Here is a 17,557-nt window from a genome sequence, read left to right as displayed (position 1 = left end):
CCCTCCATACATCAAACCAGATTTAGATTCAGGGGAGACATTGAAATAAGGCACCCAAAGCTTAGACCTCAGCTTTGTAGGCATCTACTCAGATTCCCCCCTTGGGAAGAGTTTTCTCTGCTGGACTCATCCTAACCTGGGAATGAACATTCCAGCCCCAAAAAAGCTCCAGCCTGAGAACTCCATTGTCTCTAAACAAACTAAAGCGTGATCTTTAATTCTTCCCCACCCCTGAGTACCAGAGGGTTTGTGGCCCTACATGCTCCTTCAGATAAGAGATTAATTCCCACAGCCCTGAGCCATAGTGTGAATAGTAAATTTCGTTTATGTGTATATTTAGTTTGTCAATTCTTGTCCCTAATTGTCAAGAAGCTCCACATACTTGACTAAAGCTCACTGACTAAAGTTAGTTTTAGAGTGCTTCTTTAAGGAGCTTTTGAGAGCTGGTAATGCTCTGTATCTTTATCTGGGTAGTAGTTACATAAATGTATACACACATAAAAAATTCAGAGAGCTAGGTGCTTAAGATTTTTATGTTTTGCTATATATAAGTTATATGGTAATAAAAACATTTTTTAAAGTGCTTCCTCATAACAACCTGTGAAGTAGGTCCCAAGGTTATTATAATCATCTCCATTTTACAGACAAGGCAAGTAAAACTCAAGGGACACCAGAGCATCCCTGGCTTCCGTAGGAGAAAATAACCTCTCCCAGCTTCCTCCCCGCCCCACCCCCACCCCCTCACTGGTTCTATAGACAGCTCTCTTTCTTTTCCCACAGATTTCACAGGTATCAGGAGTCAGCTCAGTCTACTGATGCTCTTACCGGGGTTGTGAGGCGGGAACAGGATGGTCTGCACCTTTTTCGAATTCTTTAGCCTTCCAGTAGGGAGAGATATGGAGAGGACAGGGTGCTCTGTGAGGCCTAGATGGGCCCATTTGTGTCCCTCTAATGGTGAAGGTGGCCTTCGGGGCTCCTAACATTTTCTTCTTATTTTAGCGACCCCTGCCTGGGTGCACCCCGCAGTAGAGCCCGAGACCCATAAAACCCCTCCAAGGTGGCTGCAGTTCCCCAGGTCCCTGCTTCCACACCCCATTTCTCAAAAGCATAGGCAGGGGTAGAGTGGGGTTGTACTGAAATAACGGTGGCTGCAGTTAGATGGCCGAGGACATAGAAAGCCGTTATTTATTCCAGGCACAGTCGCAAAAGGCTTCCAAAAATATCGAGCGGAGATACTTTATTGTCTTGCCTGTCTGCAGCCTGTAATTATGCATTCAAGATGTTTAATGTGTGCAAATGCATTAGCCTCTTTCGCTGGTGAAAACCCTAGCTGGGAGCTGGGGAGAGGCAAGTCTGGAGATAATTATGTCGTACCTACAGTCGCAAACATTATTCATTCTGCTCTTACTGTAAATAGCCCCGGCCACCTTTACAAGTAGCCAAGAAAACTTTGAGTGACTCGTAACATTTACGCGGACAAACTGGTTTCTTTCTTTTCTCCCGTATGGTTCGAAGTGTCTATTGGGTGGCTTCTGCGCCAGGTTCAGGAGCGCGCCGGGAAGAAGGCAGAGCAGCAGAGCGGGCAGCCCGCGCGGATCCGCGGAGACCGCGGCCCTCGGAGGACCGTCGGGTGCCCCGCCCGGCCCCAGGAGGCGGCTGGGGCTGCGCGCCGGGAGCCCTAGCTGCGGCGGGCGGCTCCCTCCGTGTCCCGGTCTTCACCCTTGCCGCCTCCGCATCAGGCCCGCAGATTGCACTGCGGGGCTGCTCCGGGTTGAAATGCGGGAAGTGTGGCCTCTATGCCGAGGCCCTGAGCCCGTGCTCGTTCTCGAAAGGCGCGGGCCGAGCCCTTGCTGGGGTGGGGCGCGGGGTGGGCTCTCACGGGGCTGACCCGGGGTGAACTTACTATTTTGGGTTCCGGGTGCTGCGGGGCCAAGGGAACCGCTGGGATGGGGTGCTCCCACCTCCATCCCCAGGCAGGCACGCCCACGCCCAGGGGCCGGTCCAGAGCCCCCCACCCTCACCCGGCCTAGGCGAGCGACAAGGGCTCTCCGTGAACCTTGTAAGGTCTTGTGCTGGCACCTTCCACTCCGCGACATATTCACCTCAGTGCCCATATTCGGACAGCAGCTCCGCCCGCCAACTGGGATGACCAGCTCAGGGACAACAGTCCGGGACGGTGGCCGGCCCCCTGAGGGACAAAGGCGTACGTTTCCCCAACAGCAGCCCTAATCCCCCCAAATTTCCATTTCCTCTCAGGCTTTTAGGACAAAAAAAGGTCGCGGTGGGGTGCAGGGGCGGCGCTCAGTCCGAGAGCCGGGCTGGGTGCGCCCCTGGCTCGGCAATCCGCAGACGAGAGACCCCTCGGGGAGGCCTTCGGGCGGCGGTCGGGGGCTGCTGCCGTGTCCACCCGAGTGCGGGCTCGTGGGTCTGAGCTCCTGTTAGCGCAACATGCCGCCGCGGGCCCATGTCCTTTCCTGTCTCCTTAGGAAACGACCAGATTTTGAAACTCATTTTAGGCTGTTGGTTTAAAACAAAACAAAACAAAACAGAAACAGAAACAAAACGAAACAGCATTTGGTGCTCATTTTCTTTTGTGTGGCATGTAAGAAAATTTGTGCGGGATCCAGGGTGTATTTTCTGAGGCCTTGAGGTATGGAGAATATGATTGTGTGGAAGGATCTCGGAGGACGACATAATTCCCGGGAAGGAAATACACAGAAAAGAAAAACAAAACCCACCAGAGGCGATTTGTTCCTGCTCCAAATGCATCATCCAAGGAGAATCCCTTTGGGCTACAGTTACCTGGGCTCAGGGGTCCCGGGGCCTCAGATCCACCAATGGGGAGGGAGTTCCCTGAGATCTGAACACCCAACGTCCATCTTGAGGAGGGAATGAAAGCTCTGGGTACAGGGAATGAAAGGGAGATGGGAAGGCTGCTGGGAGTCCTGCCTGGCTGCAGCCCCAAAGTGAACTCCATGTCTGGGATGCCTCCATATACTGAAGTTACCAAGGCTCTCAGACTCGGAGGAGGGAGTTGGTTAGTTATGTAGTAGCTAGAAGTTTGGGGGTAAGACGATCCTGGCAGGAGGTGCAGACTAAAGGTTTAAAACTCCTTCCCATTGTTCTTCCTTCCCCCTTTGTGTCTCCCTTTCTCTCTCCAGTCTTTTCCTCGTTAAGGTCAGGCCTCCAGGTACAAGTGGCTTTGCTCCCAGGCTCTACTTGGATGAATGGATGAGAAACTGCAAAATCTGAGAAAGGGTCTCAATAGTGGTTCAGATTTCAGAGACCCCAGAAATGGCCACAACTCAAGACTCCCCCCAACAAAGGAAACTTTAATCACATTGTGCCCCACAACTTTGTGTCCTAGAGGGCCTAAAAAGTGCCATTTTCTAACCCAGAGGTTCCTGGATGCCTGAGAGACTAAGCTGAATTTTGCAAGCAGATGGTGGTGGTGATGCAGGGGGAGGCGGTGGGCAAGGGGGGAGCCAGTTTCTGAAGATTTCCTGTCTCAGTTCAAAATCATTGCTCACAGAAGAAGGACTTGTGTCGTCCTCTTACTACTCTCTTGAATGTAATTTTTCTTTCTCTCTCTCACGTAGAATCAAGGGTTTCTCAATACCCTCACAACAATCCAATATTTGATCCTCCCTATAGGAAGTGAATCTGATCAGGGCCTTCTTTGCTCTCCTCCAGCACCTTCAAAGGAGCCCACAGAAACACAGAAAGCACAGGGGGATTCTCTTGCTGCTGAAAATGACTTTGCCTGGTACCCAGAATCCAGAAATGGTGAGTGGTTTCTCTTCAAAGGCTCTCAGGGTCCTGAGGCTGGGAGAAAGCTGGGCTGGGCTGCCAGGGGGTCTCCCTTGCAGCTGTACCCAGCTAGGGAAAGAGGTGGACAGGGCCACCTGGAAAACTTAGGTTTCTCAGCTCTGTAGATTCCCTAGAGGAGGAATTCTCCCTTTGGGAGTGATTGTTGCCAATTTTGGTTTCCAGATTTGGTTTTCCAGCCCAGGAAAATCGGGGCCTTGTTTAAATCTTTTCCTAGAAGTTATATGCTCATTCTTTGGCTTTCTGTTTTCTATTAGCCAAACAGAGACTTCACATAAGATAATCTTGGTTTCTCCCTCCGACCTCTGAAACATGTAGTTTGGGGGAGATACTGTATTTAAAATGCCAATCCCAGTAATGAGCCCAACTTAGCAGTGTGATCCCCCACCCCCTCCTTAATGAACAGAGCTGTCGAGAAATAATTTCACTTTGATCTGGTTTGTGACCTGATTTTTTGGCTTAAAGAAGACTGGGCGGCTAATTGGATTCTTCAGTTGCCTTTAATCTCCACCTCAACACTTGGAACCTGACCAAGCAGAATTAAAACAAGTCTGATAAACAAGATGTAGCTGGCTCCCAGGTTAACAGCAACAAAAAAAAAAACCCCACCACGACTGTGGGGTTTAATGATCACAGTGTGGTTGGCACCTCACAAAAACATGAGGCCGTAGGCCTCCAGAACCTGTAGCACGGAAGTCTTCAGAATCCTTTCGCCTTCCCTCCCAACACCCTGGATGTGATTTAATTAGAAAGAGTAGGCCATGTAGATGGAGGTGGGGAAGAAAAACTTACAGTTGGCGAAAGAGGCAGGGTTGGGGGGTTCATCCCAAAGGGAGGCAGGATGTTGAGGAGATTTTGTCCCTGGGAGAGGAAGCAGGCAGAGAATTTGAGGGCTGGACAGTAAAGATTGCAATTCAAATTTCCAACTGTGCTCCCAGAGTGAGGGGGTGCAGGAGGGAAATAGGATATGAGGGGCAGGGTTATGCAGCCTGAAGTGCTGGGAATCATGGGTTTTGTTTAATCTTTTCAGATGCCAGGATTTTGTGTTATGGAGGCAAAGCAGGAGGAAGGCATCTGCTGGGCCCTCCCCGTTCTTAGTGTGGGGCCTGAAAAAGGATTCTCTTGGGCTCCCCTCCTGATGCTCCATTTTGCTCTCTGCTTAAGAGCCTGGAGGGATTCTGAGATCTGGCTTCTCCAAGGCAGTGGGAATTTAGGCCAGGATCTAGACACTATTGATATCCGGGGCAGGCTACTTTGCTGTGGGGGTCAGCCTGTGCATTGTAGGGTGCTTACTTAGCAGCATCTCTGGCCTCTATCCACTAAATGCCAGTAGTACCTACTGAAGTTGTAACAATGAAAAATGTCTCCATACAATTGCTAAATGTCCCCTGGGGGCCACAATCACCCCCAGTTGAGAACCACCAGTTAGGTTTCTGTGAGGCAGACATTTCTGGAGAAAACATGGACTGCTTTGCTGGAAATGCTCTTTAGAGGGTTTCAAAGAGCCAGGGGAGTTGGATGGGAGCCTCCTTTTTCTTTTGGCCTTTTTGGTCAGCAGGATCATGAACACCTTCTCAGGACTGTCTTGAATCTCCATTGCAACACCTACCTGCATGAAGCCTTAAACAAGCTTGTAGCTTCCAGGGCAAATAATCCAAATCTTTAGGCACACTGAATCTAGGATGACTGTGTGTGTGTGTGTGTGTGTGTGTGTGTGTGTGTGTTTAGGATAGATGCTTGGGGAGGGAGATCCATGCCTCACTTTTTCTTTCAGCCTTAAGTAAATGGAAGTTTCCTTTGCATACCTGGCCTTGTGGTAGGAAATAGCTGAGCTTTTGTACAACCTGTGCTGTTGACATTAACACGGAGAAGAGAGCCTATTACCAGAGTTGAAGGGACAGTTGGTCTCTAGGATGCTATTAGGCAGATTCTGGTTCAGTTAAGTGGCCCTATACCTCTGTAGCCATTGCTTCCCTCCAGCACTGAGACCCAGCCAACCTGACTCTGAACAACTTCTTCTCACGTAGGTTTTCTGAAAGCTGTAAGGTTCAAGAAAGTATTGGCATAATTTATTGAACATTTAGCATTATTATTATAATGCTGGTGGAAAATAGTACAAATAATAAGAATTTTCTGATAATACAGCCATTTCAACCAGATTCTCCCTTCTTCCTTCCTTCATTTCTTTATTCCCCTTTTCTTTTTCCAGAATGTGTCCACATACAACACAAATGAATGAACATAAAGATTGAGAAAAACTGGCTAATCTACAAAGCATAGTTCTATAAGGCTTAAATATCAATTATCAAAATAGGGTTAAATTGGTGATCCTTGTATTTATTTTACAGGCATTCTTAGTCTCTCCTGTACAACAGGTTGTAGCTGTTTAGGGCTAGCTAGGCACCTTTAGGAGTTGGGGTCTCCAGATGCATTAAGCTTTAGGTATTTGACAAAACTCACTGATTGAGTGCTTATAGAGTGCTAATCACTTTACAAGTATTAACCTATTTACTTTACCTCACAATTCTAGGAGTTGATATTATAGTCATCTCCATCTTATAGATGGGGAAACAGAGGCACAGACAGATTCAGTAACTTGCCCATGGTTATCCTGCTAGTAAGGGGCAATACCAGGATTGAACTGAGTCATTGGGTCCAAGAGCCCTATTTCCAACTGCTAATCTCTGCTGCCTCTTGTTTATGTGCTTGGTAGAGACAGTGGCCCAGAGGACAAAAGTTAGAGAGGTGGCATCTCTGTGCTTAGCAGATACTGCTCTAGAAGCTCACTCTGAGCTTTGGGGCCAGATTCCCTGTCAACAGTGGGTCTATTAATATTAGCTTTTCTGATCATTGAAAGTAAGTTATAGGAAATGTAATACATATCCCTGGTCTTTACTACCTCAGGACACAGGAGATGTAATGAAGGAGGGAAGGTTGTAATTGTAGAAAAACATCAGTTTTAACAGAAATCAGTGGCAGCCAGAGACATTCTTCCCAGGTTTCCGGCCCTGCTGGTGGCCCCTCCACCAGGCTCCATGCAAGCAGGAACCCCCCCAGAGGAGGAAAGGGGCCTGTTATAGGAGTCATCAACCTGTCACCACAGCCAGGGTGAATATGGCTTCTGGGTTGTGGGGAGGGGGTGGAGGCTTAGTCTTTAGCACTGCCAGCTGCAGGGATGAGGGGAGGGGGTAATGGGGTAGGAGCTAGGATGGGGGAGACTGGAGGTGGGGCAGGCCTTCTCTCCCTTTAGCCTTGGGACAGATATTTATTGAGTCAGCAAGGCTCTGCGCTAGGCACCACTGGGCATTTAACACAGGCACGGTGGCACTTACCCCAAACATCCTTAACAGTCTACAGATGTGTGCATGTGTGGGCTTGTGTATGAAAAATAGGATGACATGACTGCATAAATGACAGCACTGAAGTCTGAGATGAAACCCAGGGACAGAACAGTATGGACAGTGTGCTGAGTTGTGGGGTGAGCTTGGAGCAAGCAGCAGGAGCCTGGGGTACTTGTCCTGGTCCTAGAGGGTGTCCCTGGGGTAGGCAGGCAGAATTTTCTCCAGTAGAGAAGTGAGGGTGTTGTTGGGAAGAACGCACAGTTGGGCTGAAGGAAGCATTGTCACCCACTATGTTCTAGAGGGTGCACATTTGTTGTTAGTCCACGGTTGCAGATGAGGAAACTGAGGCAGAGGATCAGTGACTGTGCAAGGTCCCACAGCTGGGTGGAGTATGCCACAGTCTGTACGATTGGGGGAGTCCCTTTCTTAGCCACTCTGAACCAGTCAATTGGTAGACTGGTACAGTTTAGGTCTAAGTAAATGGGAGCCCAAGTAGGAGGCCTTTTTTGTGGTTCGCATAAGAAAAAGCTGTATTGTTCTTACATTTTTGTATCTCCCTCCCTGCCATCATCACATCCTGAGGGACATATGCAGTGGTGATAAACTGGGTGTTCTTTCCGGGGCAGGTCAGAGGGCACCGTCGCTAGGGGTAGGCGTCCACCACGTGGAGGCCCGTGCAGAGGTCGGAGAGGGGCGGCCGCGGCCCGGAAGACGCACGGGGATCGGCAAGCTATCGCGTGAGCCTGAAGCCCCAGAGACCCCGACCTCAGAGCCGGCGGGACCCCGCTGCGCCGAGTCGCAGGCGGGGCAACTTCCCGACCCGGCTTCGTCCTCGGGCTCGCTCGGGGCTGTCGGACAGAGCTGCCTGCCTGGCCCCGGGTGCGTCAGCACCGGCCCGCGCCTCAGCGAATCGAAATGGGGCCGTGATCCACACTCTTCCCCTCGTGGAGAGAAACTGAGACTCCCGGCTCCGCGACTTAGCCAATTGCGTGACCGGGACGAAGTCAGGAAACTTCTAATCTGTGAAGAAAATTAGTAATGACAACAGTAGCAGTACTATAAGCATTTGCTTACCCCGCGTGATAGGGTCAAATGAGATGGCTTTTTCAATGAGCATATATATGATATCCACCTACTATATGACAGGCACTGTGCTAGGCTCTTTAATTCTAAAATATTTTTACTTGTATCTTTTTGAATAAATTGTATTGAAATATCATATACAGAAAAGTGCATACTTTTTTAAGATTAAAAAAATCACAAACTGAACATGCCTGTGTGATCAGCCGCAGATCAAGAAACAGAACTTGACTAGCACCTCACTAACCCAAAGGGAGCCACAGTCCTGGCATTTAACCCTAACGGTTTTTTATTTAAAAGGGCATTTATTCAACAAATCAATGATGCTGTGAAAGGGTATTATACATGACCAATAATGCTCTATTAATGAGGTCCCATTGTCTAAATTAGTTGCTGTTGAGCCTGAATGAGATTTATCTGAGTACTTGATTCTCCTGATCTTTCTCAAGGGACTGGAGATTTGAATTCTCACCTCAACCCTCTCGCGAATGCCTCGCCCCTGCAATCTCTGGGCTTCCTTGGGTGGGATGAGGGGGTTGTCTTTCACTCTGAGGACCCTTTCTTCTGTGACTAATGAACGTGGCTTGGGTTTATCAGAAAAAATAAGATGGACTGGGAGCATGGCTCATTGCAGTATACATTATTACTAAAACAAATATTATTAATGTATTCATAATAATAACACATCTGAAGGTGAATATCCCCAGCCTGAGGCTCATAAAAAAATGTGGGGCCTGGGCTAATCATAAAACCTCAAAGAGGTTCTATTACTTAAATAACAACTAGAGATTTCTTTGGAAATCCTTAGAGTATTTGTGCCTCGTAAACAGAATCTTCCTAATGATCCCCCTAAGCACCCCTGGGTGGTAGATTGGAATGGCCCATCCTCACCATTCTAATGTGCTGCCCTGAGTTCCAGCATAAAAATTGTTAATAGTAGAAGGCATGGATCCCAAAGAGTTTTCTCCCTACGTGTTCATTCCCTGTTAGACAGGGTGAGGGGTAAAGGTCCAGCCTCCCTTCCTAATATGTCTGGCTTGGGGATGCACCAGGATGGGGCTCAGGGCAACCTTTTCAGAGATGAGAGATCCTAATCCAGCAGAACTGAGTCCATCTTGCCATGAGCTCTTTCCCCAGGGAGTTAGATGTCCTCCGAATCAGGTATGGAGAAAATGTTACAGTACCAATTCCTTACACATGAGGATTTATAGCTGACAAAGCACTAGGCATTTCTCTATCTGTTTAGTGGGTTAATACAAATAGTTCCCTGGGGGTTGTTTTTGTAATGATGGAAGGATACCAAATGTAAGTATTCTTTGTTAATTTTGAAGTGCAAGGTGACTCTGGCTTTAGCTCTGGAGTTACACAGACTTACATTTGAGTCCCCATTCTGACATCCTTTGGCTTTGTGACTTTAAATTTCTAAATTTAAGTTTCCTCTACTCAAAAAGGATATAATGATATCATCTAGGGAGAATATAGTCAATGATTCTGGAACATTTTCTTATGTTGACAGATAGTAACTGCACTAGTAGAGGTGAGGGTTTAATAATACTGGTAACTGTTGAACCGCTATGTTGTATATTGAAACCAATATAAGATTGAATATCAATGATACTTCAATAAAAAAAAAAAGACCTGAAGTGTAAACTGAAATGTTCATCATCAATAGAATGGATAAATAGTGATAGATTCAAATAATGAAATGTTATGCAGCAATGAAAAGGAACAAATGACAACTATATGCAACAATACAGATGAATCTCAAAAACATAAAACTGAAAAAAAAAAGTCAGGCCAAAAAGAATTCATTCTATATGATTCCGTTTATATAAGTTAACACATGGAGAGACTATTCTATGGAATTAGAAGTCAGGATACTGTTTACCCTCAGGGACATAGGTAATGACTTGAAAGGGAGAATGAAGGGGCTTTTTATAGGGCTGGTGATGTTCTATTTCTTGATTTGACTGTTGTTTAGACATTTGTATTCACTTTGTGAAAATTCATCCCGCTTTACACTTATGATTTATTTTTATGCCTTTATGTTACACTCTGATCAAAATTTTTAAAATTTCGAAAAACATTCACCTAGATAGTTCATATGACTGTTGTGAAGTTTAAGTTCTATGATGCAAATAAAGCATTTAACCAAGTACCTAGAATAATGGAGGTGTAAGAATAGTTACATTAATTACATATTATCATTATTGTTATATAATGTAATTCTTATAGACATGGCAGAAGTCATTCTCATTTTATAGAGTATTGAACCACTAGTATATGCTACATCATGGATAGACCTAAAAATTATGCTAAGTGAAAGAAGTCAGTCAAGAAACCACCTATTCTAAAATGATTCCATGTGTCTAAGATGTCTGGAAAGGGTGACTTTATAGAGACAGAAAGTAGAGATTAGTGGGCACTTCAAGCTGGAGGTAGGAGGGGAGATTAACTGTAAAAGGGCATAAGGGGTCTTATTGTGGGGGAATTTCATTCTAAAATGGATTTATTGTGATGGTTGCACCATTTGGTAAGGTTCCTATAAATAACTGAATTGTACACCTGAAATGGGTGAGTTTTGTTATATATAAAACATATGTCAATAAAGTTTTAGGAAGCAACTCAGAAAGAGAAAGAGAACAGAATCCAGTTTTCCAATTAGGTGTTCTGTAGACTATGGCACAGTCATTTGCCTCCCATTGGGTAGAAGAGAGTAGGCAAGAAGAGAGGAAGAGCTACTGTTAGAATCTCTATTAAATAAAGGATGCAATTAAGTACATTTGGAAAATGTAGAGATGGCAGTATCTTAAGGAGGAGGGAATGGGGGAAGAATAAGCATTTTTGGTGTAATGGAGGTGTAAAAGAGTAATAATTGTGGCTAATTTTTAACTCAGCATTCTAAATAGCTTTATATTCTAAAGCTATATTCTTAGTATTTAAAAAAGCTTAGTGTTCTAAAAGCTTCATATACATCATCTTTTTTAAACTGCATAACATATTATAAAATGAGTAGCATTATCTCCATTTCAGAGGTGATGAACTTGAAGCACATAGAAGTTAAATACCTTGATGAAAATCATGAGCTAATACATGGTAGAGTCAGGATTAGAATTCAGGTAGTTTGCTCCAGAGCACCTGCATTTCATGCTGCTATTAATGCATATGAAAAGGAGAGGGATGTCAGGGATCTAAGCAAAAATCTTGAGTTATGTGTGTGAGTGTGTGAGCCTGGAATATTCTGTGATTACGCTTAGGAAAATGTTTTATGTGTGAATGTGAACCACGCCAGACATCTTGGTGGGGATGGATCCTCTCTGTTTATCACTGCGGGGTGTTATTTTTCTTTATGAATATTTTAAAATTCTAGACAACCCCTTTTCTCTTTGTGTTTGAAGTGTGGTCATATTCATTTCCCATAGTATTAACTGAACTCATGTTTCTGGGATAACATTCAGACTGATGAAACAATCACAGAATCACAGCCCATGTTCCAAATCACATTCCCTTCTTCTAGCTTCTTTCACAGTGTCCCTCATTCAGCCAAGGGTGCCCTTCCCACTCCAGTTCCTGTCCCTGGAAATCCTGTTCAATTTTCCAATGCTGTTTCCTCCATAAAATATGAAGCCTTTCTGGATGAAATAGAAACAAAAAAAAAAACAAACAAGTTTTAAGGATCTTCTTTCATGGTTTGCTGCATTGAGAGAGAATATGTGCTGCTAGAAGAAAAAACAGGCCACATCTATTTAGAACTTGAGAAGAAATGGACTCAAAACTGCAATGCTTTCAAGGACCAGAAATTCTGTGCTTAATCTTTTTGTTTGGATTGTATGAATAGATTGAGTGGATGTAGTATTTTCACTTTTTTAATTCTTTTGGTTTACAGGAATTAAAAAATTATTTGCACATAAGGAATGGGCAATTTGTAAGTTGAAATGAAAGGAATGCAAGTTTCTTGGATACTGTACAGGCAGAAGAGGTTGAAGGGAAAATAACAGTAATGAAAAGATCAGAGAGAAGCAGACAAGTGATAACAATCTGGTGGGCTTGGGATGGGAAGGGGTATGATTTCTAAAAATCTTTATTGTCTTGTGTGTGTGTGAAAAACAAAACTAATGCATGCTTATTTAAAAGAAATCAAACGTTAAAGAAATACAGTGTGGTAAGGTAATGTGGTAAGTAATGTCCCCCCAACCATCATCCCAAAGATAAGCAATGTAATGATTGTGTATTCCTCCACATGAATGTGCATATAAAATATACATATATTTCCAATATAATTATCCATGTAAAATATACATATATTTCCTATCTAAGCATCCATGAAATAAAAAAATCACCAATCATATTTGAATGAGTTGCATTTACTTATAGTTTCTTTCTGAATTTAGCAAGTGTGGAACCATACCATACATACTGTTTTTTACAGCTTACTTTTTCCTTTTAAGTTTAGCCCTATTTGCCTGTGAACACATAGATCTCCTTTTATATAGAGAATTTCTTGATATGTATACTCATTATTTAATCATCTTATTTATACATTGATGGATAGTTGGGCTATTTCCACTTTTCGTTATTGCTAAAATGATACAGCAAATATTTTTGAATGCAATGTGTACGAAGAATTTCAAGAAGTGCGATTTGGAGGACAAATGGAATAATAACTGTAAATTCATGAAGTGAAAATTGCCTGCAAAGAAGTTTACCTCTGTGTGTGTATGTGTTTTACGTTACACCAGTAATGTGAGGGTGGATACTGTCCTTGTACACTGTCGTGTGGCTTCCAAGATCTTTTGCAGAAACTGAATTATATAGAATATAGGCTTTTTAATTTGAACCTGACAGAGCTTCGCCTCCGTGTAGAGAGGTGAGGGTGCCTTGAAAGGAACCTCGTCAGGGAACCCTGGGGTGTCTCTGAGGGGAGGGGCGGTCGAAGCGAGGGTCCACCGAGGGTCGGGATGTCTGCAGGGCTCCCCACAGCTCAAGGGGCGGGACATCGTCGCCTGGAGCCCGAGGCTTTCTCAGCAGATGGAGGATCCATTTTAAGCCTAGGCAGGACGGGGTTCCACCAGCCCACGGTGTCTCGAGGTCGGGTTTCCCCGCAACAAATGCGGATCGTTCAGTTTAGGAAATTCCCTGGCTGCGGCGCAGGCCCCCAGCGCTGCCGCCATCCCGCCGGCGACTCGAGTTGCCCGCCCGCCGCCCGGAAGCCGCGCTCCTGGGGTCTCTCGGCAGGAGAGGCTGTGCGCTCGGCCCGAGGGGCCGGCCGGAGCCGCCGGAGTCGACGTAGCTGCAGGGCGGCCGGCGCCGCGGCACCCCGCACCTGCCCTTGGCGGTGTGCGCAACGTGCGGCCCCCGCGCGTCTCGGGTTTGACTGGTCCCAGGAGCAGACGGTTTGATTCTTAACGTCTACATACTCCTTTTTCCGCCTGCGACCGGCAGGCCCATCTGTGGGTGGAGAAAGGCCTCCTATGTGTAGAGGAAAATAGGCCCGAGCTGACCTAGACCACTCCAGTTGTGCTGGGGAAACTGAGGCTGGGTTACCCTCAGCAGGGCTGTGGAGCCCAGACCGGCCAGCCCAGCCTTGGCCAAGACAGCTGTGTCCTCCACGTGGGGTCACTGAATCTACCCCTCTACCTCTCCCACCACCTACGTGGTCTCTTTGTTGGGTCAGTGACCTGTAGAAGTCTCCAGCTGGCTTGGTAGGTCACTTCTGGCCTAGAGTAATGGGCCAATACAGACTTTAATAACAATTCAGATTAGTTGCCAACTTGTAAAAACATTTGAAATGAAATATCTGGCACACTTTGCTGGAGCTGAGAACATGCTATCCCAGTCTTCTCAATTTCCTAACATTGACCAAGGCCATCTCTCTCATTGTACTTCCAGGTTATTCCTATAGGACTTGGTGTGTGTCCCCTATTAGAGTCAGACAAGGGGGGCACCCTGCAAAACAAATCCATTTAACTTCCTCTGATACTTGACACTGTGAATTGGCCAAGGTGTGTGGCTGAGTTGGGATTGGTACTCTATTCACAAGGGCGCAGAGGAGTGATGTGACTTGTCTAAGGACAGCCAGGCAGGCAGTCGTGGGGATGATACTGGAGCCCACTTTCCTAACCATTGACCCATTCTCTTGGCTGCCCAGGAGCTTCAATAAAACACAACCATTGGCCAAAGATCTTGTCCATGGCCCTGACCTGGGTTCTGGACTTTTGACCTAGTCCTTGCTAAGACCAGCTAAGCTTCCTTTGCTTCTATCTATACCTATAGAATGGAGAGCATCCATAAGGGCTGGCATGTGTCCTAGTTTTCCAGTGCTGGGTTATTGTCTAGTAAACCTCATAGATTGGTGGGCAGCTATTGCTCGCCCTCATGCACTGAAATAGCAATTACAGTTAAATGTACCAATCTGACCCTATTGGAAATCGGAGCATCTAGCCTTCAGGGGAATTTCCCCAAACCTTCAAATTTGCCACCTACAGGAGGGATGAAGACTGAAAAAGCACCAACCACATTACATGGCCAGCTCTGTCATAATTCTGAGTATTGTGCCCCATTCTTTACTGGGGAGCCAGAAAGAATTGCCTAGACTAGCAGAGGGCCTGTAGTCGTGGAGACTCCTATCATAAAACCAGTACAGGGAAACACAGTGGATGGAAAGCAAGTTGTTAGAGATAATAACTGGTGTGGGTAAGGAGAAATACATCTGAAATGGCTTCTTATTTTACTTAGGAGCATTTCCCACCCAAGACTAAAGAACGTAAAATAGGCCAACAATCCTGATGTTTCTCCATCAAGGAATGAAAGTGTCAGGCATGTGTTAAGTTATCATATGGAATATCAATCTGTAACTGCATTAGCTATTCAGACATATCCTTTTACCTCCCTGGAGTAAGTGAACAGCTTACAAAAGCTGTATTTTTTTTGTGAGTGGGGCTCAGTTTGGATTTGAAATCAAGAAGGCTTAACAATACCTACCCTTTATGAAATTACCACCCAATTTTAATAAGGTCCAAGATATTTAATAGCTCACTTATGGTCTCACAGCAAATTGAGAAGAGAAATAGAAATAGAAGTTGGCTGTTTTTCTCAGTTGGTTTCCAAAAAAGAGGCTTGTTTATTTTCATTCTATCTCCAGAGAAAATTCCCACTTTCCCTCTTCGCAATCCCTCTACAATATCTCACTTAGGTGCCACCACTGTGCAGGTAGTTTTTCTTAAAAAGTGACATGCTATACATGTCAAAATAATTGGGCCACTGGTTATGCTCTAGCAACATTTTTTTTTTTGCCTACCTAGAAAAGGGTTTGTGTAGACTGAAGTTCTATGAAGATACTTTATTATTTTTTGGTAGAAAATATTACACACACACAAGCACATGCATGCACATACATACACACACTTTTATCACCACCCAGAAAAGGTTGGGAAATTTATATTTCTTATAGGTCTTTCTCCTCACTACCCACCCTCCACCACTTTCTTGGTCTCTTTTAATTTGGAAAACATGACTCCTTAATTTCCGGTTCTCTGCAGTCCTTTGATCCTTCTGGTGTGGTGCTCCATGATGTCAGAGACCTAGGCTTCTTCTACCTTGTTTCTTGGCCATATGTAGGTCCAGGATGTCAGTAGACAACAATTACCCTGCAAAGGGCTCATACATTTCTGCCTTTAAGGAAGGCCTCTGGAAGCTGCCATATATTTCTGAAATTTCAATGGCCCAGAATTCAATCTCAAAGCTATCCCTAGTTGCAAGGGAGCAGAGGAATGTTGTCTTTAGGTCTGAAAGCCATGTCCACAGCTGAAGCTTATATGTTCTTTCCTTATGAAAGAAGGGGAGACAGCTGTCTCTGTCACATAACTCTAAGTGACAAGCATAGTATAGGGTACACAGTAGGACCTCCATAAATATTATTTAGACTGAGTTAAACCAAAGTATCTTTTGATGATTTCTGGGACCTTCACCAGGAAGGTTAGTAACAATCTCCTGCTACACATAGGGACAAGAAGGTGGGAGTAGAAGCTGGTGAGAAGGAATCAAGTAGCTTTGCTTTCTAAATTTGCTATACCTTTAAGTCAGTTCTTTGGCGAAAGGAGAAATCTATGTAATGTGTTCCCTCCATCTCTCAATATCCCATTGAAAACAGTGCCTGGCATGGCCTCCTCCTTTCATTTGTTATACTAGGTATAGGTATGTTAGGTATAAGTTATCTGCCTATACCTCCTGCAGGTAACAAAGTCCCACCCCACCAAAACTTTAACTCTTCCCTCAAAATAGAAAAAAGAATGGCAGGAATAATTCTCATTTGGCAATTTATAATATCTGTGACATTAAATCAGTGACATCAGGCACTGCGCTCCTTAGTTGGCAAGGTGAAGAACAGGAGAGGTCTTAGAAGCTGCTCATGTCCTACTCTCATTTCCTCAATCCTGTTTCCATACCTTCCCTCCCCTGCTTCTCTCACCATTCCGGTAACACTGGTAAGGTGCTGATGGGTCGCTAAGGACTCTGCAGTTAATGGTTTAAAATGCAGCTCCTCCCAGAGGGTGTACTCCTTCATAAGCAGAAGAAAACCTTTATGAGTCCAAAGATTAAAAGTGAAAATAGCAGACAATAGGGTTCTATTTGGGCCAATAACCACATGAAGATGGCAAGGCAACTATTATTCACCCCCATTTTGCAGGGGAGTAAACGGAGACTCCTGAAGGTTGAGTGATTTGCCCAGGCCCATTAGTGGTAGAACCAGTATTGAAACCCTGAATATAAGGTGATGCCCATTGGTATATTTGCTCCAAGCATGGGGTGCTTGCCCCCACTCTTCTTCCTTTCATTCCACAAACTCACAGAACTCCCTTGGGTTCACATTCAGGGAAATAATGCACCATAGTACTACCAGCTAATGTTTACTGTGACACTATGCTAGATATTCTTCCAAGTGCTTTATATGTACTAACTCACTTTATCTTCATATGGCCTCATTATACAGATGAGGAAATTGGGGCTCAAAGAAGTTAAGTAATATCACACAGTACAGTGAGTGACAGAGCTGAAATTAGAGTCCAAGAAGTCTCACTTGAGTGTGCGCACTTAGCTATTATGCTGAATTGCCACCATAGTTAAAGAGGGCAAGAGTGATATCCTATTATTATTCATAGGTCATCTGCCTACGCCCTTAATCTACTAGAAAGGGAAAGTTCCATTATCACACTAGGCATGTCTTAATTTTCTTCTTGTTATGCAGATCCCAATGAATGGAGTTACAGAAAGGGCACAGGATTCTGGATGCTTTCTGCGAAAATTCTTTA

At 45.0% G+C, this 17,557-nt stretch overlaps 1 long non-coding RNA gene across 1 annotated transcript; it reads left to right on the top strand.

Annotated features, from left to right (window-relative positions):
* The first annotated feature begins 1,930 nt into the window (after positions 1-1,930).
* On the top strand, positions 1,931-8,344 carry LOC140850080 (uncharacterized). The gene is made up of 3 exons (XR_012132823.1): positions 1,931-2,203; positions 3,694-3,786; positions 7,796-8,344. It is a non-coding gene; the product is annotated as an uncharacterized lncRNA (long non-coding RNA).
* Positions 8,345-17,557: the final 9,213 nt, after the last annotated feature.

The sequence above is a fragment of the Manis javanica genome, chromosome 6 (assembly GCF_040802235.1).
Source record: "Manis javanica isolate MJ-LG chromosome 6, MJ_LKY, whole genome shotgun sequence".
In the NCBI taxonomy this organism is placed as follows: Eukaryota; Metazoa; Chordata; class Mammalia; order Pholidota; family Manidae; genus Manis; species Manis javanica.
Note: the sequence above shows the minus strand (reverse complement) of the source record. Positions and strands in the feature narration are given on the sequence as shown.